Source organism: Lissotriton helveticus, chromosome 6, assembly GCF_964261635.1.
Source record: "Lissotriton helveticus chromosome 6, aLisHel1.1, whole genome shotgun sequence".
In the NCBI taxonomy this organism is placed as follows: domain Eukaryota; kingdom Metazoa; phylum Chordata; class Amphibia; order Caudata; family Salamandridae; genus Lissotriton; species Lissotriton helveticus.
The window spans coordinates 2,101,705,317-2,101,729,590 of record NC_136067.1 but is presented as its reverse complement, the minus strand read 5'-3'; the positions used below and the strand labels follow the sequence as shown (position 1 = coordinate 2,101,729,590).

At 42.5% G+C, this 24,274-nt stretch overlaps 1 pseudogene across 1 annotated transcript in view; it reads left to right on the top strand.

Moving 5' to 3' along the window:
- The window catches only part of LOC144764046 (uncharacterized), an 89,246-nt pseudogene that overhangs the window by 49,255 nt on the left and 15,717 nt on the right, over positions 1 to 24,274 (top strand). The gene's annotated exons all lie outside the window — the stretch shown is intronic.

Here is a 24,274-nt window from a genome sequence, read left to right as displayed (position 1 = left end):
AAAGTGCGTGTGCTCTCTGAGTACGTGTGTGAGATTGGCCAGCCCTCCCATAGGAATGCATGGGGAATGTGTGTGTCCATGTTAGTTCCTGATGTGTGGGGAGTGCAGGCTCGAGTTTGGTATGTGCGAAGTCGTGAGATTGAATGCTGCGTGATGATGTGTGCGACATTCATGTGTCTAGTGTGGAAGTGCCACTTCTAGAAGTTGGCCTGTCTGTGCCCCGTTGGTGAATGAGAGATCTGCATGTTAATGGCCGGTGAGAAGTGCACCTGGGACCTGAATAGGGCTGGGATTTCCCCACACAATGCTGGCTCCGCCCCCTGTGGTGAGTCTGATGTCCCTGACCCATCCTGTGAATAGGCAGAGGGGCTGAGAAAAACAAAGAGCTCAGGAACCAGTTGTATCTGGTTCGCCCCTTGCCTGCACCTTTAGACAAAGGAATTGTGTGTATAAAAAGAGGCTGTGACCTCTTGTAAAATGTTCTTGTTTCCTGACTTGAATCTACCAGGGGCTTGCTGCTGCTGGGGCCCAGGGAAAGGCTAGGTTTTGGCGCAGTGGCACCACCTGGACCTAAATGTGATTTTTGCGCTAAACGCTGCTTTATGTGCAGATGCTTTGGGTATTAGGAAATGTACTGTGTGTAGTATGTTTTGCTCACCCTGTGTTCTGGTACCTCATGAATGCATCATGTACAAAGTTGCTTACCTACACCACTGAATGTGTTTTCATGCATCATGTGTCTTACCTACTATACCTCTGAATGTGTTTTCATGTTTAGGAGGTTGTTCTTCCTAGTATAGTTATACTAGTGTGTTCATGGTTCCCTGCATGATATTTTCCTAAGATGGTTAGGGTTGCGTAGGTGGTACTTACCTTTTGCCAGTGGTTACTGGTTGTGTGCTACATTTGTTATTTGGTGCTACAGTTATGATATGCTCTATGTGCTAATTCTATTTCTACAAAGTGCTAGTTCTACCAAGTGCTTAGTCCTGACAGTGGTCCGTGTGGCCCTGTCCTGTGTACATATAATCCCTTGTAAATATTGCCCGTGCCAGTTGGCACAATGTACATTCTGTGATTCTGATTCTGATGTGTTCTGATAATACAAAGGCTATTTTTATATAACCTTTTGTGGAGTTCCTTTTGTGGGGGGCCTAGGATGTTGTTGCTGGTGGGTGCGTGCGCAAATGCTTTACACATCACCTCTGAGATAAGCCTGACTGCTCGTGCCAAGCTACCAAGAGGGTGAGCAGGGATTATCTTGGCGGGTGACTTCCTTGCCCTGACTTAGAATGGTGGTTTATGCCTGACTTTGGCACAAGCCTTAGCCAACCAGAAATCCCATTTCTAGCATTGTTGGTCAGCGGTGGGAAATGGACTTGTGTTTGCGCAGTACCACAGCGATAACTGGCTCCACTACAAAAGTCTGCATTTTAGATAGTCACATGGAAAAGGATTATTGTTTTTAAGTTGGTTCTAAAAAATGTAATTTCTTTGGAAATGTATGTCTTGTACACTGTGAGTTAGGTGTCCCTAGCTCGGGAGGGTAGATCATCCCCTAAGTGCAGTATGAGTTTTCTGGATTCACCAGTAGGGTGGGATCCAGTGGTGGCAGCATAAGTGTGTCCAGTGCATGTGTTCCCCATCCCGTTCCCAGGGTAATGGTACCTGCGTCACTTGGTGGTCAGGTTGAGAAATCAGGGGTGGTACCAGTCTTGAGAGGTCTTACCAGTCTTGAGAGGGGTCTTGAGAGGGGTTTGGGGATGAATGTGTGAAGCGCTGGATGAATGTGAACGTCCCATTTCCCGTTCCCGGAGTAATGGTACCTGTGTCACGTGTGGTCAGGTTGAGAAATCAGGGGTGGTAGAAACTGCCTTACCAGTCTGGGGGGGAGTGTGTGTGGATGAATGGTGTAAGTTCTCAGGGATGGGGAGCTTGCTGAATACTTTGGTTTGGACTACTGTTTTAGCTCAGACACTTAGGTTCCTTGTGTTAAACTTTTCCCAAGAACGTCTGCAGAAATGGAGCCTGCTTTTGATTTCTGTGGTCTGTTAAGATACAGTATGTTGGAGTTGGTAAGGTTCTGGGAGGAGAGAGACATAGGGGATGGAGTGATTCCAAAAGGAGTGGCTGAGGTGTCTTCCAGCTCAGCGTGGTAGGAAGAGGTTCAGTGTAGCCCAGCTAAGTCCCGGTGTAGGGGCTCACGTCCTGTCTCAGAGGAGAAGGAGTGGGTGGGACTGCATGTCTCCAGGTGCCCGAAACCCAGTCTCAGGGCCTGGATTGGTTCTGAAGGGAACATCAGGTTCAGGTCGGGGGCCAAGGCTGTACCAATAGGTCATTTGAGGAGGATCTTCCAGAGTGTCTGGAGGACGTGGAACCTCCTGTAAGCAGGGTTTCACTAGTTCTGGTGTCTGGCAGTACCGCTCCATTTGGGTGGGTGCAGAAGTCCAGATGGAAGGGTGCGAGGGGGAGACCCCCCAGTGGAAGAACCAGTGGGTCAGGGCCCAGCCAGAAGAGATGTGTAAGTGACCATGGTGATGCCACTTCTGTCCTGAGTGACAGGCAGACTTGCACACGACACATTAGTTATGTGTCACCCTCAAGGAAGTCCTGGTCCGCCAGGCATCTGACCAAAGGGTACGTCCCTCGGTTGGGGAGCCAGTAGCCGGTGTTTCCAGATCTGGACATAAGGGTAACTGTAAGTAGTGTCCTGAAGTTACAAGAAGGAACTTCTGCCTGAAGAAAAGGAACCGGGTAAGCTGTATGGTAAGCTGTATGGAGGAGTACTGTCCTTGACCTGTGGGATTGGCCTGCAGTGGTTGCCTCTCTGCTGAAGGAGGAGAGATAGTCTTAGACTTTATTTCAAACTTGTAGAAGTCCTGGTGCACCCGGCGTCTAACCAAAGGTTAGCGTCCCTAGGTTGGGGAGCCAGGTTCGGGTGTTTGCCTGTCCTGGACGGCAGGGCGACTGTAGCCAGCGTCCTGGCCGGTTTGTCTTCTAGGGGTACCACTCCGGTTGGGAGGGTGCAGAACTCTGGAAGCGGGTCAGAGTGAGTCTGACCCCTGTGCAGCCGGTGAATTTTGATCCCAGGTGGTAGTCCAGTTGAGGGAGAGAGGTCCTAAACTGGTGGGAGAGTTGTGTTCTGGAGGGTGCTTCTCCTGGTAGAGTGCGCAACCCCAGAAGTAGGGGTAGGGTGGGGCATTCTTGCCCGTGACCTCTGGTCAGCCTGAGGGTGCGGACCCCAGGTTGAAGGATCAGTGGTAGTTTGGAACTACACTGAAAAAGGGAGTGAAGAATGGCTACTGTATGCCAGGGGTTACCACCCCCCACTCTGTGGATAGACAAGCACCAGTGGTATCTGGGTGGTCTAGGGCCTGATCCTAGCCGTGGACAACTAAGGTATACCGGTGGGTTAGCCTGGTTGGGCCTGAATTTTTTTTGTGTGTGCTTGTTTTTGTGGAACAACGTGGCGTAGAACCGGAGGGTGTCCCTGCAGTGCGGGCCCGCATCCGTGTTTTATCGCCCAAAGCAGGGAAGTCCATCACAGTGGTGATTGGTCTGCCCTGCGTTTTGGCTGGAAGGGGGTTGTGTTGGACTTAGCCCTTCTGGCAGGTTCACCCCTGAACATTTTGCATTGCACTCTGAGATAAATATAGCGATTTCTAGTCTTTGCGCACTTGAGCACTGTGGCGCAGTGTAAAGTGTGTGTGCTCTCTGAGTGCGTGTGTGAGATTGGCCTGCCCTCCCATAGGAATGCATGGGGAATGTGTGTGTCCATGTTAGTTCCTGATGTGTAGGGAGTGCAGGCTCGAGTTTGGTATGTGCGAACTCGTGAGATTGAATGCTGCACGATGATGTGTGCGACATTCATGTGTCTAGTGTGGAAGTGCCACTTCTAGAAGTTGGCCTGTCTTTGCAGTGACTGTCTGGCTTGTGATTGGCTGGAGCTGGCTGGTGTGCCTGGCTCCAGGAGTCAGGATGGGTCTGCCCCGGTGATGAATGGGAGATCTGCATGTTGATGGCCGGAGAGGAGTGCACCTGGGACCTGATTAGGGCTAGGCTTTCCCCACACAATGCTGGCTCCGGCCCCTGTGGTGAGTCTGATGTCCCTGTGAATAGGTAGAGGGGCTGAGCAAAACAAAGTGCTCAGGAACCAGTTGTATCTGGTTCGCCCCTTGCCTGCACCTTTAGACAAAGGAATTGTGTGTATAAAAAGAGGCTGTGACCTCTTGTAAAATGTTCTTGTTTCCTGACTTGAATCTACCAGGGGCATGCTTCTGCTGGGGCCCAGGGGAAGGCTTGCCTCCCTGGGCCCTGCCCAGCCCCTGGATGCCTGGAGGACTCTTCTACTTTTTGGATTCCTGACAGAAGGGGCTTTGCTGATGGAGGGGCCCAGGAGGGACCACCATGGGGGCTGTCTCCTTGCTGGAGTACCCTGTGTGCTGGGCCCTGGGCCCTGCTTTGCCTCCTTGACCTCCAGGACCTGTTTCTTTGCTGTTGCCCTTGCCCCAGGACGTGATGCTGCCTGTGGGCGCCCTGGGAGCGCGGGGCTCCTTTCCCCCTGTTGCCGTGTGCGAGGGAATCCCGAGCGTAGGGATTCCCCCTGTGGCCCCTTCATCGCAGGTGCCCACCCTGCATTATGCTTGTTATGGTATTTTATATTTACGGGTGCCCACCCCGTTTATGTGCTCCTTAGCGTGTGCCCACCCCGTTTCTACGTTTATTTTTTAAACCGAGAGTGCTCACCCCTCATTTTGTCCCTGTTAAATCACCGCCGCGGCCGGGCCGCAGAAAGGGAAGTCAGGCGGCCGGGCGCCTGGAGCGGGGCGGGACTTCCGCTTGCTTCAGGAAGTCCTGCCCGCCACCGCGCCGCGATTGGCTGCCCGCCCCGCTGCAGAGACGGGAAGAGCAGCGTGGCCGAGTCATGGCCTCCAGTGGCCCGGGGCTCCCGTGAATTAGGGAGAGCCCCGTAGCCGCCAGCAGAACGCCACACCAGAGTTGCGGGGCTCCCAGGGAGCCCTGGTAAAGGAGAGCTCTGCAGCCTAAGTCCCCGCGGAACGGAGCAGAGGAGCCCAGCACTACCTAGCAATAATTTCAGTCTCCAATATAACCGACACTAGGGAAGAATAGGAAAAAGGAGGGGGGTTGCAGATATAATACACCAAGACTTAAAATTCTCAGTACTTACCCCATGGACCTACCACAAGTACGGAACCTAGTGATTAAACTAGAGTCTGATTCTGCCCCTCTAGTCTGTGTCATACTCTATAGACCACTACAGAGCATGCCACAGTTCCTACAGTCCCTGAGCGAACAGATGACATATCTCATAACAAATCATGCGAAAATACTACTCATTGGTGATCTCAATGACCCAGCAGGTGGACCTCATTGAGTTGAATTAAATTTACCTACTTATGGGGCTAAACCTCAACCAGCACATCACCTCCGCTACACACATTAAAGGGCATATATTAGACCAGGTATGGTCCACAAACCTGACTATGACAAATTTAGGTGTAACTCCTTGTATCTGGTCAGATCACCATCTAATTAAATTCTCCATAAATAACCTTGCCAAACTTAAAATTCCCAAAACTGACCGTGGATACTGTAGGAGCTGGAAGACCATCGACAAATGTCAATTTCTCGAAACCCTGGCCAATACAATCCCCATCACCCAATCTCCTATAGATGAGAGTGAGAAAAACTTGTCGGACTAGCTCTTGATGGCCAGCAATAAGCATGTCCCTCTTAGGAAAATCCAACTAGCACGTTGCACGAAGCTCAGAAATGGTTTTCCATTGACATAAAAGAATTAAAACTTGCTCTACGCCAAGCAGAAAGGATCGTCGAGCAGCTGAGCAGCAGACCGAGCGGATTGAGCGGCAGACCCGGAGCAGACCAGAAGGACGAGGAAAGACTAGCGGAATTCTCACGGAGGGAAAGTCGTCGCTGCCCTGCTACTGAGTAAGCCGTGTGGGAAGGCTGCCTATTTTACCGCGGAAATACAACACACTGACAGAGGACAGAGGACGGAGGAAGACGGTCGAGAGTGAGACTCCCTTGAGACTGTCCCTCATCTCGCCGTGGCGCTGGCACAGGTGAGCCTCAGGCGCAGCCTCAAGCGCGGCAAGGAGCAGGAGTAGCGGGAGGCCCCTGGTGTGGTGAGAGTTTTCTTGGCAGGAGCGGCCGAGGGCTTTCCCCCGCGATCAGCGGTCTCCACAGGTTCCGCCACTCTCGTCACCACTCTACCCCTCCATCGTCTGACTAATCCAGAGTGGGCCGCAGGACTACGAGCCTCATTTGCTCACCTTGCTCCTCGTATCCTGCCTCTCTCTCCAGTGCGGTCATGCCAGTGTGCAGCCTGAGGGGGCGGTGGACCGAGTGGAGGTTTTTGGTCATCCAATGCGATAGGGGGGGCGCAAAAGCAGTGCAGCAGTTGCAAGTTGCAAAGCACTGAGTGGGGAAGAAAACAATTATAACAGCTAAAAATAGCTAATAAATACCTAAACAAACAAACAATGGTTACAAGGAGTCAGCCGCTTTTAACCTGCTTTTGACCTGCTGTGGGGAAGAAAACAATCATAACAGCTAAAAACATCTAAACAAACAAACAATGCTGCTGGCAGTAGCTTTAGCAGAGGAGTAGTATCAGTATAACAGAAGTACCTTCAGCAGCTGAAGGTCCTTCAGGAGTATAGATTACAGCTCACAGATTGTGGATTGTGGACTGGGGACGCAATACGTTATACACAACTCCGCGGCAGCCCCGAATAGTGTATCTAAAACATCAACCGCAAGGCAAGTCAAGGCAAGCTAAAGGTGCTCTCGATAGCCGCCATGAGATCAGGGAGAGAGCGAGTGACACTCCCACTAACAAAGAGGAAAAGGAAACCTCAAGGTCCAATGGTAAAGAATAACAACAAAGCCAGACCAGAAGGTGGGGTGCACCTCTAATTGCGCCGGTGTACAGAATGTTTGTCAAATCAACCAGTATACCAAACAAATTCAACTTTCTAAAAAATCCAGCAGACGTAATGTTATCTTCCCTCGTGCAATCGAACGATGGGGACAAGCGCTTACCAGACCCGATTTTACCCTCTATACACGTTGGGGGTTTCTACTTGAGAAAATACCAAACCAACTTAGAACCCATAACAACAGCTGGCCCCCGGCAGATGCATGATCATTCGGACCACAAAGAACAAAATGATGAACAAAATGATGAGTCCTGGGTCTCAATTAAGGACCATGAACCAGCAATAAATGAATATCTATCAGACTCGTCCGAATGTCCTGCTAAAGACACGTCACCAAATAAGCAAGGTCAGTTCTACCACAGCTTGGCCCAACAACCAATTGAGGTAGAGGTCAAAATCATCAAGCCGGCCTCAAACGTTACCCCACATGAGAATCAACATAGGGCACTAGTCCCTAACACACAGAAAACAACTGACATAGCAGTGTCTCAGAGCATACAGAATATTGTAATAAACGAGGGATCAAGAGTTTCAAATCATGACGCTGATGGCGCTGAAGCCAATTGCAACAATTGAACTCAGTTGTGAGTTGTACTACTGTAACACACTCAAAAGAATCCACAGGATTTCATACTAAAAATACAATCAAAGTAAATCACTGGAAGGATAACAATAGAACACACAAAAGGGGAAATTCGGAGAAATTTATATTTACTCAAAAAATATTATTGGGGAGGCAGATTCAAAAATTAAATAAATCAAATAGTTATGAACAGAGATGAACAAAGATAAATCTGCAATTCACAACAATAAACATCAACTCCTAATGGATTGAGCAAAACAACCAAAATTAATTGATAAAGAATGGTCGTCTGTTAGTGCTAAAGCAACGTGACTGGAGATGATGGAGGTGTTGACGTTTCGGTCTAAAGGGCAGTTGTCGTGTAGACCATCATCAGGACAGAATATTTCATTGCTGAAGATACTCCCTATGTTAAAACAATGAATGTAGATTACTCATATAGTATGTACAAAATAATAAAAGCATACATCTAAAAACAATTGTGTGTCAAATACATATTAGATGTCTAAGCTATACAAAACAATATACCCCTTCCTGGTATTGTTTTGAACAAAATCATTTAGACACTTCATTCAAACAGTTTTCATCAAAACTTATAAAGTTATTAAACAAATACTTAAGATATTGAAAAAATTAGCAAGACATGGTTCATAACATATCATATAGCTTGTCTCTGAACAATTAACTTAATAAACATGAAAAATTTACATTTGGGCAGCACGGAAACCAGAATGTAAAAGTACCTCATAGAGGTAGGAGAAACATAGTGCATTTCATGTTGTATATTTAATCTCTGAGAACTTAACTAGCAAAACATGAACTATTAACATTTGAGCACCATTGAAAAAAGAAAAACATCTTAAATACTCAAACTTAAGATCTTAATCATTACAAGAATTGCCAACGCTGACATAATAGCACATAAAACCAGTGAGCACAAACTACTGCAGGTGGACCTAAACCTGAGCTTACTACAGAGGGAACAAGCTGTGGTAGTATCGCAGTCAACAGGGACTGAAGAATATTCCCTAGTTAAAAGGATAAAATGGAACAATACCCAAGTAAAGCGGTTCAATGTTAGGAAAAAAAAAAACCCCACAAGAAATGGGCCAGGGGAATCCGCCCACAATGGAAAACTGGAAACAGTGGATTTGATACTTAAAAGCTAAATTGGTCAACAACTTCAAGGTCAGCCCACCGGGCCACAAAATGTTTACCTCGCGGTTTAGATATAACAACACAAATCTAACTACACTGTCTTGTACGCTAAAAAGGGCAAAGAGAATACACAACACCAGAGGAACACAGGAAACAAGGGAGAAATGTATAGACTTATCCAAGAAGAAGAGACACTTATTATGGTCGCTCAAACAGGAAAAACTAGAGCAAGACTGGGTAATAATACACGAGCTCGCAAAACCCCACAAACAACAACAACTTTGGCAATACATTGCGAACCTGGAGAATGGAAAAATGGATAGGCGCAATTCGGTCCACGCCGATGCTTGGATAAGGCATGTTGCCTCAATCTACACAGAGAAACCAGCTACTACAGTTGATGAAAAATATGAGGCACAACTCGCACCTGGAGAAGACACAGACACGGAGGCCACCATGGGATCACTTGGTAAAGAACAAGATGGTAACTCAGTTAAACAGGTGATAAAAAGGATAAGAAGAGACGGGGCTCCTGGGCCCAATGGCCTCCCAGGGGCCATCTTTAGAGAAGATCCAGTTTACTGGAGTAGAATTCTCTCTAAACTGTTCACTGAATGTAGACTAAAAGCAAAGGTACTAGACTCATGGCGAGGGTCCTTCTTGCACCCTATCTTTAAGAAGGGGAACAATACAGACCCAAAAAACTACAGACTCATTGTCCTTCTGGACATTGAAGTGAAAGCCTACGCTAGTACTCTACTGAAGGAACTAAACGAATGGATCAAAGAGAATGAAATCCTTCCCCACTATCAGACAGGCTTCCGTAAGGGCTGCTCTACAATTGATAACATTGTGGCCATGTTATATTTGAGCCAGCAAGCCAACAGCAAAAATAATAAACCAATTTTCGCATGCTTTGTCGACTACTCAGCTGCCTTCGGCGGGGTATCCCGACATAAGCTATGGGAAAAACTGAGCAACTGGCATATCCCAGCAGGACTCCTTAACGCCATCATTTCATTATATAGTCAGACCTGGATCCAAGTAAAGCTAGCAGATAACACTATAACAAAGAAGTGCCCAACAAATCGTGGACTAAAACAAGGATGCGTACTCGGCCCCATGCTGTTTAATTTATACACAGCAGATCTGGGGAAGAAGCTTTTGAACGCTAGTTTGGTGACCCCAAAAATCGGGAGAAATAAACTGCAAAATGTACAATATGCAGAGGATTTAGTGGTAATGGACCACACAAAAATCGGGCTGCAAAGAGGTCTGGAATCCCTAAATAAGTACAACAAAATCAATGAACTCATAATAAATGCTCAAAAAACGAAAGTTATCATCTTTGGCCACTTCCCCAAAAAAGCCTTACTGAAATGGCATGTGGGGAAGGAAATTATCAATATCACGCGTTCATACAACTACCTCGGATGTTGGCTAAGTGAAACTGGCAAAACAACATCACACACGCGCAAAATGAAGGCAGAGCACAGGCAACAATTTTCTCAATATGCAAACTAAACAAGCTTATGCAGAGTCCGACGTCAGCACCTATCAGAAAAGTATTACAAGCCAAGATCAGGGCAACCGCAGGGTACGCTCAACAGGCATTCCCAGGAAAAATGGAGGCAATGTTGGACAAAGTGCAGTGCCAGGCCTATAAACGCATCTTTAAACTTCCCAAACACACTCGTAACAGCTTAATTCGTTTGGAGTTCGGCCTAAAGGAACAAAGTAAGGAATGCTTGGGAATACATGCAAAATACTTCTATCAAATTATAAAAGCCCCAGCCGGTAGTTTAAAAAGTATGCTCAAGCCAATTTACGGAGAGACCATCAACCCGTGGCAAAGTTACAAGGATAAAGCAGTGGAAACCTTGGGACTGGCAATTGAAAATTGGAAGAACGCACCAATAGACTATCTGGCGATTAAAAATGCAATAAATAAACAATATTTTCACCTGTCACATATAAATGACCTAGCAGAATTCGTAACAGGAAGAGGGCCACCCGGATTGTCAACATCATATATTGGGCATAAAACCCAGCCCTATCTCAGTCAAGCACTTGGAATGAAAGCACTTAAAAACATCATATGGGCCAGATTAGTGCCCCTTCAAATAAAAGAGCTAAACCCCGGGTGGAGGTCCCTTGAACAGAAAATAAGATGCAGACTCTGTAACTATAAACACGAATCTCTGCTACACATGATTTGCTGCTGTCCTGCGATGCTTTTGCCCCGACAGATCCTTTTAAAACAAATTTGGTTACGACATGGGTTTCGAACAGTAAAAGAAGCCGTTTCGGTACTTTTCTCCTGCACTGTTCCATCGGACCTGGCCAGGTTTGGGAAATACATGGCTGAACTTCGAAATAGGCTTATGGAAGACGAGGGGTTAGGCAAGATAAAAGCCAACTCAGTTTAATAAGCCAACTTGCCCTATTAATCAGACGATGAAGATATCATTTTAGTAATTATCAAATGTACAGATATACATATTTAAACATTTATTGTCTTTTACATACTGTTTTGAGAGTGTTGTTTACAAATGTCTTCTTTTAGAATTTTTTTTTCTTCTTTTGTTCTATTTATGTCTTGTTTTGCTAGTTCTCGTCTTTTTAATCCTTCTTTTAACTGGCATACAAGATGTATTGCAAATGATTTTAATATAAAAATAAAATTTTCATTCATTCATTCATTAATGGTCCAAAATGCAGGATTACTTTATTGTACTCAAATTGTTACAACAAAGTCATGGTCAAGGGCATATTAACAGACTCTTTTCTCATTTTGTCAGGAGTAAGTCAAGGATTCCCCTTTGCCCCCACTCCAGTTTGTTTTTTCCATCAAACCCTTTATTGCAACTCTCAGGGTTGATAAGTTGCTTAGTGGGATTCCTGTCCCACGAAGAATGGGGTGTTCTGTCACTACTTCTGCCTGTATGGATAAGATGTCTGTTTTTTGTTCTGATAACATTTCAATTCAACAGGTTTGTGGTATTGCAGTAGGTTTTATTTTGCATTCTCATCACAAATTAGAAAGAAGACATGATAGATTAGGGCCTTAGGTGCGAGATCGCATCAAAGTTCTTGGTCTGTGTTTTTAGGTCTCGCCTAAGCAATCCCATTAGGGATGCTGGCGAGATTATAGTAAGGCTTTCAAAAGTGTACCCAAACTGCGGATCGGGTACAGTGCATGTAAGCCCGGCGCGTGCACATCGCACACCATCGGCTTCAGACTTCAAAGGAAGCCGCTCACCCGCACCCGCCACACAATGTCGCTCCCCCTACCCCACCACGCAATGCAGAGAACTTGTTGTTATTAATTTGTGTGTGACTTCGGCATCAGACTTCAAAGGAAGCCGCTCCCCCGCCTCACCACGCAATGCCGCAAGCTTGTAGTTATTACTTTGTGTGTGCCTTTTTTCTTTTTTTTTTTAAGCGCGAGGACGCTGCCATTAATTCGTTTTGGCTCCCCTTTTCTGTCGTGGCTTCAGCCCGCGCCCCCACCACGCAATGCCGAGAGCTTGTTGTTATTACTTTGTGTGTGCCTTTTTTCTTTTTTTTATAAGCGCGAGGACGCGTTGCCATTCATTCCTTTTGGCTCCCCTTTTCCATCGTGGCTTCAGCCCAAGGACAAGCTCCTCCTAATTAAGCGTTTCCTGACTGCACGATTCCCCATTATCGAAAGACTCTGCCTTCGCCTCGAACTCTGGGATCAAGCGTTCAATTTTCAGTACGAGAAGACGCTGATATCCCTCCCGTGTTTTTTCTTTTTTTGTGTGGCTTCTTGAATCCCAGTAACTCAGAGCGAGGTTGCGCTACACGTCTTTCAGTTCTCTTTTAGTAGTTACAGCTGGGCTTTACTGGAACTCCGTGATCACACTCTAAAGCGCTCTCCTGGAAATAAGTCGGACATTTCCTCCAAGCGCATAAGTGAAAGCATATGGATTTTTTAAATTAAGCTTTCTTCAATCAGCACTACCTATTTTTTTTTGTTTGGAACTCCTGTATTGTCAGCTGTGCTGCCAAGTTATTCAAACCCTGGAGGCAGATGTATGCCTGTTTCTGTATGGCAAGCCTGCTCCACACCTTTTGCAGGATGATTTGAATTTTGCCTTCCATTTATTTTTCCAGGGGACCTCTCTGCAAGGGGAATGCTACATAAACCCTAGGTGGGTATTGGAGAGTACACAGCCTACACTCACTTACCTATGTATAGAATAATATCTCACAGTTGTGGCTTTATCCCGAGGTCACGCACCTCCTAATTAAGTGTTTCCTGACTGCACGAATCCCCATTATTGATAGACTCTGCCTTCGCCTCGGACTCTAGGATCAGGAGTTCAGTTTTCAGCACGAGAAGACGCTGATATCCTTCCCATTGCTTTTCTGAGGGCAGCTTTACGAAGTTTCTGAACTCTGCATTACTCGCTGTCACTTTACCCGACATTATATAAATATTGCCGGAACATGACATCATATCCAGTGCATCAGCTTGCACATTGGCTTTGGTAGCTGTCCAATCCTTGCTCGCACACTGATCTGGATGCTGACGGGACTGCCTGCCTTTTCGTGTGCTACCCAACTACCTTTAAAGTGCCCTGATGGCCTCTGTACACATCGGTGGAACATCACTTTTATGCCTGCATACTCCTCTGCATGGCTGGCAGCTGCATCTGCCCTCCCCACACAGTGCCATGATGACCTCCCACACAATGCCGTGATTGGGACCTGCATGGAGCCATGGCCGGCCCCCTGCTGGCTTTATCTTTCTCTCCTCTGCACAGAACCCAGCCGTGAGCAGCACAGAGAATATCTGCCAGCATAGTGAATGACAACCCTGCAAAGGGCTAGACAGTGCTAAACGACATCGGACCGAGCCTCGTCTGTTCTCCACAGAGAGCCACCATTGCCCTGCTAGGAGCCTACCCTGCATTTCATCCTGTACCCCTGCCTGCACAGAGCCCATCTGCTGTCCTGTCCCTTATTTTCGGTCTCATGCTCCTGCTCCTCATGCATTCTCTCAGTATTGTACGTGTCTGAAGAGTTGTCACACTACTGCTTTTCCTTGCTGAAACGGGATACCGCTTTTAGTTATTTTGATCTCTGTTGGGCTTGCACAAAATCTTGCTGTACTGGTGATATATTTGCTGATGTGTTCCGTGTGATTACACTGGGTGTATTTATCACTTGCCATAATTCTGAGCTCTTCATTTTGCGGTGATTAACATCGGAGCCTATATTTTCAAATAATTTAGGTTCATAAATTCAGATCTTTTGGGAAGTGAGTTTTGTTTTTAAAATTTGTGCTAAGTTATATGCTTTGCGTCATTCACGGGACATTGCATGGACAAAGAGCAGGTGGAAGGCAGAGCTCGAAGATGACAGATCACAGCACAAGGACTAAATAGACCAGAAAAATACATCCCCTGATATCTCTGGTCCCTTGGAGTAGTCAGTTTAGAACTGTCACTGTTTGATCTTTCATAGCTTCTCGTGTGATCACCTCCAGAGCTCACTGACTTTTCGTATCCCCCATCACTCTCACTCTATCTATCGCCCTCACTCTATCTATCGCCCTCACTCTATTATCTATCTATCGCCCTCACTCTATCTATCTGTCGCCCTCTATCTATCTATCTGACGCCCTCTATCTATCTATCTATCTATCTATCTATCTATCTATCTATCTATCTATCTATCTATCTATCTATCTATCTATCTATCTATCTATCTATCTATCTATCTATCTATCTATCTATCTATCTATCTATCTATCTATCTATCTATCTATCTATCTATCTATCTATCTATCTATCTATCTATCTATCGCCCTCACTCTATCTATCTGTCGCTCTCTATCTATCTATCTATCTATCTATCTATCTATCTATCTATCTATCTATCTATCTATCACCCTCACTCTATCTATCTATCACCCTCACTCTATCTATCTATCACCCTCACTTTATCTATCTATCTATCTATCTATCTATCTATCTATCTATCTATCTATCTATCTATCTATCTATCTATCTATCTATCTATCTATCTATCTATCTATCTATCTATCTATCTATCTATTTATCTATCTATCTATCTATCTACCTATCACCCTCACTCTATCTATCTATCTATCTATCTATCTATCTATCTATCTATCTATCTATCTATCTATCTATCTATCTATCTACCTATCACCCTCACTCTATCTATCTATCAATCTATCTGTCTATCTATCTATCTATCTATCTATCTATCTATCTATCTATCTATCTATCTATCTATCTATCTATCTATCTATCTATCTATCTATCTATCTATCTATCTATCTATCTATCTATCTATCTATCTATCTATCTATCTATCTATCTATCTATCTATCTATCTATCTATCTATCTATCTATCTATCTATCTATCTATCTGTCTGTCTGTCTGTCTGTCTGTCTATCTATCTATCTATCTATCTATCTATCTATCTATCTATCTATCTATCTATCTATCTATCTATCTATCTATCTATCACCCTCACTCTATCTATCTATCTATCTATCTATCTATCTATCTATCTATCTATCTATCTATCTATCTATCTATCTATCTATCTATCTATCTATCTATCTATCTATCTATCTATCTATCTATCTATCTATCTATCTATCTATCTATCTATCTATCTATCTATCTATCTAGCTATCTATCTATCGCATGGGAGACTTAAATATTCACCCATGTAACATGGATTGCCGCGTGGAATATGAGGATTTTCCCCCCTACCTCTCTATCCCGCATTTTGAACACACATCACGTGGAGAGGCTCTGGAATCACTCTTAGCCATTTCTAATCTTTATGAATTTTATAGTAGTAACACATGCTCAAGGACACCAACATATGTGGGTAATAACACTGGCACAATTGTGGATTATATTTTTTTATCGTCCAGTATCATGTCTGAAGTGTTCAGTTATAAGGTAGTAACTTCAGTTTTTAGTGATCATAACCCACTAATTTTAGAGATTGTATCTCAGGGAGTTTTGGGAAAAAGAGAAATTGAAGTTTCATGTGTGACTGATTTAGTTTTGGGGGATCAGAATCGTAGACTGAAATGGGACCAAGTAACCCCAATTACCTTTATACAGGATACCCTGGCGAAGGTTGAGAATGAGGTTGCAATCTGCTTAGATAAAAATAACTCTGCTATTACTTTGATAGAAGCATTTAATGATATTTGCCGCCAGGTAAACACAGACCTGACTGTAAAGAAAAAGGCCCAAATACATAGGGGCCCAAAATGGTTCGATTCAAATTGCTCCAAGGCTCACTCAGATCTCCTGAAAGCTCTAAAAAATAAACCAAGAGACAAAGAACAGATAGCATTACTGAGAAAAAACTATAATTATGCTACTAGGCTGAGGAAATCTGAGATTAAAAAGGAGGCCTGGAACAATTTATTGTCGCCCGAAATACAGAGAGACAGTTCTAGATTTTGGGCGATAATAAATCACCCATTTTTTGTGGGTTTAGAGAAAAAGAGAGCAGATTGCACCATACCCGATGAACAGTGGGTTACACACTTCAGTAATATCTACAGCTGCCCAGTAGCTATTATCCCCCCTTTTAATGTCGAGGAGGTAAAAAAAGCGATCAGTGACACACACTCTAAAAAGGCACCGGGCCCTGATGGGGTTCCCGCAGATTTCTTTAAGAGTGCCCCTGATTTAAGTGCCAAAATTCTCCCTAATGTTTTTAACTCTACAAGAGATTTTATTTTTCCTATTAGCTGGTCTAAGTCTACCATAATACCAATATTTAAAACGGGACAAAGATCAGACCCGGCCTGTTATAGGCCAATCTCCCTCATTGACTCCAGTGTTAAAATCATGGGGAGAGTCCTTTTAGGAAGACTGACCCAGCTTTTAGAAGGGAAGGGTGCCTTATCACATGCACAATATGGTTTTAGAGCCAAAAGAGGAACTCTAGATCAGTGTCTAAATTTAGAGCTGATCGTAAATAAATATGTAATTGCCAAGGGGGGGTCTCTATACATGGCCTTTATGGACCTCTCATCAGCTTTTGACCTGGTTAACAGGGCTAAGCTGTGGGGGGTCCTTTTGTCCATGGGCATTGATGCTCCCTTGGTGAGATACCTGGCAGAGTTACACAGAGACCTTAAGACCTCGGTCAGAGTGACCAAGGAAGGAAGATGCACTTGTCACTTTAAGTCAGAGAGGGGGGTTAGGCAAGGTTGTATCCTTGCCCCCCTCCTCTTTACTCTTTATATAAATGACCTCGAGGCAGTCCTGGCAAATTCCCATGCTGATATCCCGCGTGCAGGTGAGATAAAGATACCTGTCCTCCTGTACGCGGATGACGCCGTCCTCTTAGCACGCTCTGGAGTGGCATTAAACAAACTCCTTTTATCCTTTGGGGATTTCATGTCCTCTTTGGACATGAAAACTAATGTAGAAAAATCCCATATAATGATAGCAGGAGCCGCAGGCAGGAAAAGAAAGACTAAAACTTTTTTCTGTGCTGGAAAAGAGGTTAGGAGAGTCCCATCCTTTCCTTACCTAGGAGTGACCCTTGATGAAAAGGGCACGTGGGGCCCCCAGCTTTTGGTTAAAAGCAACGCTGTAGCAAGAGCGGCTGCTGGGTTGCTTGGATTCGCTAAAAGACTTGGAGCCCGTCCCATGGAAAGCATTATAAAGGTCTATAAAGCCAAATGTCTGTCGGTTGCTCAATACGGCTCTGTTATTTGGGGGTACACAAATCATGAACTCGATAAAATCCAGAAGGTAGAAAATAAATTTTTGAGAACTCTGCTTTCTGTCCCTCAATCGACTTCTACATACATAATACATACAGAACTTGGATTGGGATATATTACCGACATTTTAAAATCATCCCCAGTTATAGGGTGGTTGAAAGTTTGGCTCAACCAGGAGCTCACTTTAAATCACAACATTCTTAGAGATTGTTTTGCCCTGGATAGAGCACATAACATTCCGTGGTTAAAATACGTTCAGACGCAATTAACTCTAGTTGGCCAACCCAAACTTTTTTCTTCTCCACATTTGATAAAGCAGGAAGACATAAAAATAGTTAAAAATCTCCTGGCAAATCACTATGTTGTGGAGAGGGAAGCCACAGAGTTGAATAAATCTACTGTTAGGAAACATTGTATGTTAACATCTGCTCCAGGTATGGAACCATATCTTTTTTTGGTAAACAAACCATACCACCGTTTCCTTCTAACTAGATTTCGTCTTGACCTGATCCCTTTCATTCTGGGCAATTTTAAAAAGTGGACTAGACCTGAAAATGCTGAACCATGTAATTGTGATTATTTTTCATTCCAGGACACGACTCACTTTATCTTGTTCTGCGGCCATTATAAAGACATTAGGAAAAAATATTTGCTGCCTATATTGTGCAATCAGGGTTTTACACAGGTAAAACCAGCCATGATGTTCCTGCAACTTCTTCCGAACTTAAAAGTAGCATTCCATGTTGCTAGTTTTTTGGTTGCAGGCGTACGTATAAATAAGCATCGCTTGAGTATTAGGCACCTCGTACCAGATTAATGTTTATCCTCTGTATTTTATTGATTTTATTCTTTTTAATATTGATGTATAACTTATATTGTAAAAAGTGTTTCTTAAGGGTTTTTGAACAAAATATGATCTATTATGTGTCTTGATGAAATGTTGCTATGTATTTTTGCTCGCTCTTTTATGATTTTTAATAATCGAATAAAGATATTTGACTGACTGACTGACTATCTATCGCCATCAGTCTATCTATCTATGTATCTTTCGCCATCACTCTATCTATCGCCCTCACTCTATCTATCTATTGCCCTCACTCTATCTATCTATCGCCCTCACTCTATCTATCTATCTATCTATCTATCTATCTATCTATCTATCTATCTATCTATCTATCTATCTATCTATCTATCTATCTATCTATCTATCTATCTATCTATCTATCTATCTAACAATCTAGCTACCTATCACCCTCACTCTATCTATCTATCTAACGATCTATCTATCTATCGCCCTCACTCTATCTATCTATCTATCTATCTATCTATCTATCTATCTATCTATCTATCTATCTATCTATCTATCTATCTATCTATCTATCTATCTATCTATCTATCTATCTATCTATCCATCTATCGCCCTCACTCTATCTATCTATCTATCTATCTATCTCTCGCACTTGCTCTATCTATCTATCTATCTATCTATCTATCTATCTATCACCCTCAATCTATCTATCTATCGCCCTCACTTTATCTATCTATCTATCTGTCTATCTATCTACCTATCACCCTCACTCTATCTATCTATCTATCTATCTATCTATCTATCTATCTATCTATCTATCTATCTATCTATCTATCTATCTATCTATCTATCTATCTATCTATCTATCTACCTACCTATCACCCTCACTCTATCTATCTATCTATCTATCTATCTATCTATCTATCTATCTATCTATCTATCTATCTATCTATCTATCTATCTATCTATCTATCTATCTATCTATCTATCTATCTATCTATCTATCTATCTATCACCCTCACTCTATCTATCTATCGCCCTCACTCTATCGATGTATCTATCTATCTATCTATCTATCGCCATCAGTCTATCTATCTGTGTATCTATCGCCATCACTCTATCTATCGCCCTCACTCTATTTATCTATCTATCGCCCTCACTCTATCTATCTATCACCCTCACTCTATCTATCTATCTATCTATCTATCTATCTATCTATCTATCTATCTATCTATCTATCTATCTATCTATCTATCTATCTATCTATCTATCTATCTATCTATCTATCTATCTATCTATCTATCTACCTATCTATCTATCTATCTATCGGCCTCACTCTATCTATCTATCTAGCTACCTATCACCCTCTATCTATCTATCTATCTATCTATCTATCTATCTATCTATCTATCTATCTATCTATCTATCTATCTATCTATCTATCTATCTACCTATCACCCTCACTCTATCTATCTATCAATCTATCTGTCTATCTATCTATCTATCTATCTATCTATCTATCTATCTATCTATCTATCTATCTATCTATCTATCTATCTATCTATCTATCTATCTATCTATCTATCTATCTATCTATCTATCTATCTATCTATCTATCTATCTATCTATCTATCTATCTATCTATCTATCTATCGCCCTCTATCTATCTATCGCCCTCTATCTATCTATCTATCTATCTATCTATCTATCTATCTATCTATCTATCTATCTATCTATCTATCTATCTATCTATCTATCTATCTATCTATCTATCTATCTATCTATCTATCTATCTATCTATCTATCTATCTATCTATCTAGCTATCTATCTATCGCATGGGAGACTTAAATATTCACCCATGTAACATGGATTGCCGCGTGGAATATGAGGATTTTCCCCCCTACCTCTCTATCCCGCATTTTGAACACACATCACGTGGAGAGGCTCTGGAATCACTCTTAGCCATTTCTAATCTTTATGAATTTTATAGTAGTAACACATGCTCAAGGACACCAACATATGTGGGTAATAACACTGGCACAATTGTGGATTATATTTTTTTATCATCCAGTATCATGTCTGAAGTGTTCAGTTATAAGGTAGTAACTTCAGTTTTTAGTGATCATAACCCACTAATTTTAGAGATTGTATCTCAGGGAGTTTTGGGAAAAAGAGAAATTGAAGTTTCATGTGTGACTGATTTAGTTTTGGGGGATCAGAATCGTAGACTGAAATGGGACCAAGTAACCCCAATTACCTTTATACAGGATACCCTGGCGAAGGTTGAGAATGAGGTTGCAATCTGCTTAGATAAAAATAACTCTGCTATTACTTTGATAGAAGCATTTAATGATATTTGCCGCCAGGTAAACACAGACCTGACTGTAAAGAAAAAGGACCAAATACATAGGGGCCCAAAATGGTTCGATTCAAATTGCTCCAAGGCTCACTCAGATCTCCTGAAAGCTCTAAAAAATAAACCAAGAGACAAAGAACAGATAGCCTTACTGAGAAAAAACTATAATTATGCTACTAGGCTGAGGAAATCTGAGATTAAAAAGGAGGCCTGGAACAATTTATTGTCGCCCGAAATACAGAGAGACAGTTCTAGATTTTGGGCGATAATAAATCACCCATTTTTTGTGGGTTTAGAGAAAAAGAGAGCAGATTGCACCATACCCGATGAACAGTGGGTTACACACTTCAGTAATATCTACAGCTGCCCAGTAGCTATTATCCCCCCTTTTAATGTCGAGGAGGTAAAAAAAGCGATCAGTGACACACACTCTAAAAAGGCACCGGGCCCTGATGGGGTTCCCGCAGATTTCTTTAAGAGTGCCCCTGATTTAAGTGCCAAAATTCTCACTAATGTTTTTAACTCTACAAGAGATTTTATTTTTCCTATTAGCTGGTCTAAGTCTACCATAATACCAATATTTAAAACGGGACAAAGATCAGACCCGGCCTGTTATAGGCCAATCTCCCTCATTGACTCCAGTGTTAAAATCATGGGGAGAGTCCTTTTAGGAAGACTGACCCAGCTTTTAGAAGGGAAGGGTGCCTTATCAAATGCACAATATGGTTTTAGAGCCAAAAGAGGAACTCTAGATCAGTGTCTAAATTTAGAGCTGATCGTAAATAAATATGTAATTGCCAAGGGGGGGTCTCTATACATGGCCTTTATGGACCTCTCATCAGCTTTTGACCTGGTTAACAGGGCTAAGCTGTGGGGGGTCCTTTTGTCCATGGGCATTGATGCTCCCTTGGTGAGATACCTGGCAGAGTTACACAGAGACCTTAAGACCTCGGTCAGAGTGACCAAGGAAGGAAGATGCACTTGTCACTTTAAGTCAGAGAGGGGGGTTAGGCAAGGTTGTATCCTTGCCCCCCTCCTCTTTACTCTTTATATAAATGACCTCGAGGCAGTCCTGGCAAATTCCCATGCTGATATCCCGCGTGCAGATGAGATAAAGATACCTGTCCTCCTGTACGCGGATGACGCCGTCCTCTTAGCACGCTCTGGAGTGGCATTAAACAAACTCCTTTTATCCTTTGGGGATTTCATGTCCTCTTTGGACATGAAAACTAATGTAGAAAAATCCCATATAATGATAGCAGGAGCCGCAGGCAGGAAAAGAAAGACTAAAACTTTTTTCTGTGCTGGAAAAGAGGTTAGGAGAGTCCCATCCTTTCCTTACCTAGGAGTGACCCTTGATGAAAAGGGCACGTGGGGCCCCCAGCTTTTGGTTAAAAGCAACGCTGTAGCAAGAGCGGCTGCTGGGTTGCTTGGATTCGCTAAAAGACTTGGAGCCCGTCCCATGGAAAGCATTATAAAGGTCTATAAAGCCAAATGTCTGTCGGTTGCTCAATACGGCTCTGTTATTTGGGGGTACACAAATCATGAACTCGATAAAATCCAGAAGGTAGAAAATAAATTTTTGAGAACTCTGCTTTCTGTCCCTCAATCGACTTCTACATACATAATACATACAGAACTTGGATTGGGATATATTACCGACATTTTAAAATCATCCCCAGTTATAGGGTGGTTGAAAGTTTGGCTCAACCAGGAGCTCACTTTAAATCACAACATTCTTAGAGATTGTTTTGCCCTGGATAGAGCACATAACATTCCGTGGTTAAAATACGTTCAGACGCAATTAACTCTAGTTGGCCAACCCAAACTTTTTTCTTCTCCACATTTGATAAAGCAGGAAGACATAAAAATAGTTAAAAATCTCCTGGCAAATCACTATGTTGTGGAGAGGGAAGCCACAGAGTTGAATAAATCTACTGTTAGGAAACATTGTATGTTAACATCTGCTCCAGGTATGGAACCATATCTTTTTTTGGTAAACAAACCATACCACCGTTTCCTTCTAACTAGATTTCGTCTTGACCTGATCCCTTTCATTCTGGGCAATTTTAAAAAGTGGACTAGACCTGAAAATGCTGAACCATGTAATTGTGATTATTTTTCATTCCAGGACACGACTCACTTTATCTTGTTCTGCGGCCATTATAAAGACATTAGGAAAAAATATTTGCTGCCTATATTGTGCAATCAGGGTTTTACACAGGTAAAACCAGCCATGATGTTCCTGCAACTTCTTCCGAACTTAAAAGTAGCATTCCATGTTGCTAGTTTTTTGGTTGCAGGCGTACGTATAAATAAGCATCGCTTGAGTATTAGGCACCTCGTACCAGATTAATGTTTATCCTCTGTATTTTATTGATTTTATTCTTTTTAATATTGATGTATAACTTATATTGTAAAAAGTGTTTCTTAAGGGTTTTTTAACAAAATATGATCTATTATGTGTCTTGATGAAATGTTGCTTTGTATTTTTGCTCGCTCTTTTATGATTTTTAATAATCGAATAAAGATATTTGACTGACTGACTGACTATCTATCGCCATCAGTCTATCTATCTATGTATCTTTCGCCATCACTCTATCTATCACCCTCACTCTATCTATCTATTGCCCTCACTCTATCTATCTATCGCCCTCACTCTATCTATCTATCTATCTATCTATCTATCTATCTATCTATCTATCTATCTATCTATCTATCTATCTATCTATCTATCTATCACCCTCACTCTATCTATCTATCTAACAATCTAGCTACCTATCACCCTCACTCTATCTATCTATCTAACGATCTATCTATCTATCGCCCTCACTCTATCTATCTATCTATCTATCTATCTATCTATCTATCTATCTATCTATCTATCTATCTATCTATCTATCTATCTATCTATCTATCTATCTATCTATCTATCTATCTATCTATCTATCTATCTATCTATCTATCTATCTATCTATCTATCTATCTATCTATCTATCTATCTATCTATCTATCTATCTATCTATCTATCTATCTCTCTATCTATCTATCTATCTATCTATCTATCTATCTATCTATCTATCTATCTATCTATCTATCTATCCATCTATCGCCCTCACTCTATCTATCTATCTATCTATCTATCTCTCGCACTTGCTCTATCTATCTATCTATCTATCTATCTATCTATCTATCTATCTATCTATCTATCTATCTATCTATCACCCTCAATCTATCTATCTATCGCCCTCACTTTATCTATCTATCTATCTGTCTATCTATCTACCTATCACCCTCACTCTATCTATCTATCTATCTATCTATCTATCTATCTATCTATCTATCTATCTATCAATCTATCTATCTATCTATCTATCTACCTACCTATCACCCTCACTCTATCTATCTATCTATCTATCTATCTATCTATCTATCTATCTATCTATCTATCTATCTATCTATCTATCTATCTATCTATCTATCTATCTATCTATCTATCTATCTATCTATCTATCTATCTATCACCCTCACTCTATCTATCTATCGCCCTCACTCTATCGATGTATCTATCTATCTATCTATCGCCATCAGTCTATCTATCTGTGTATCT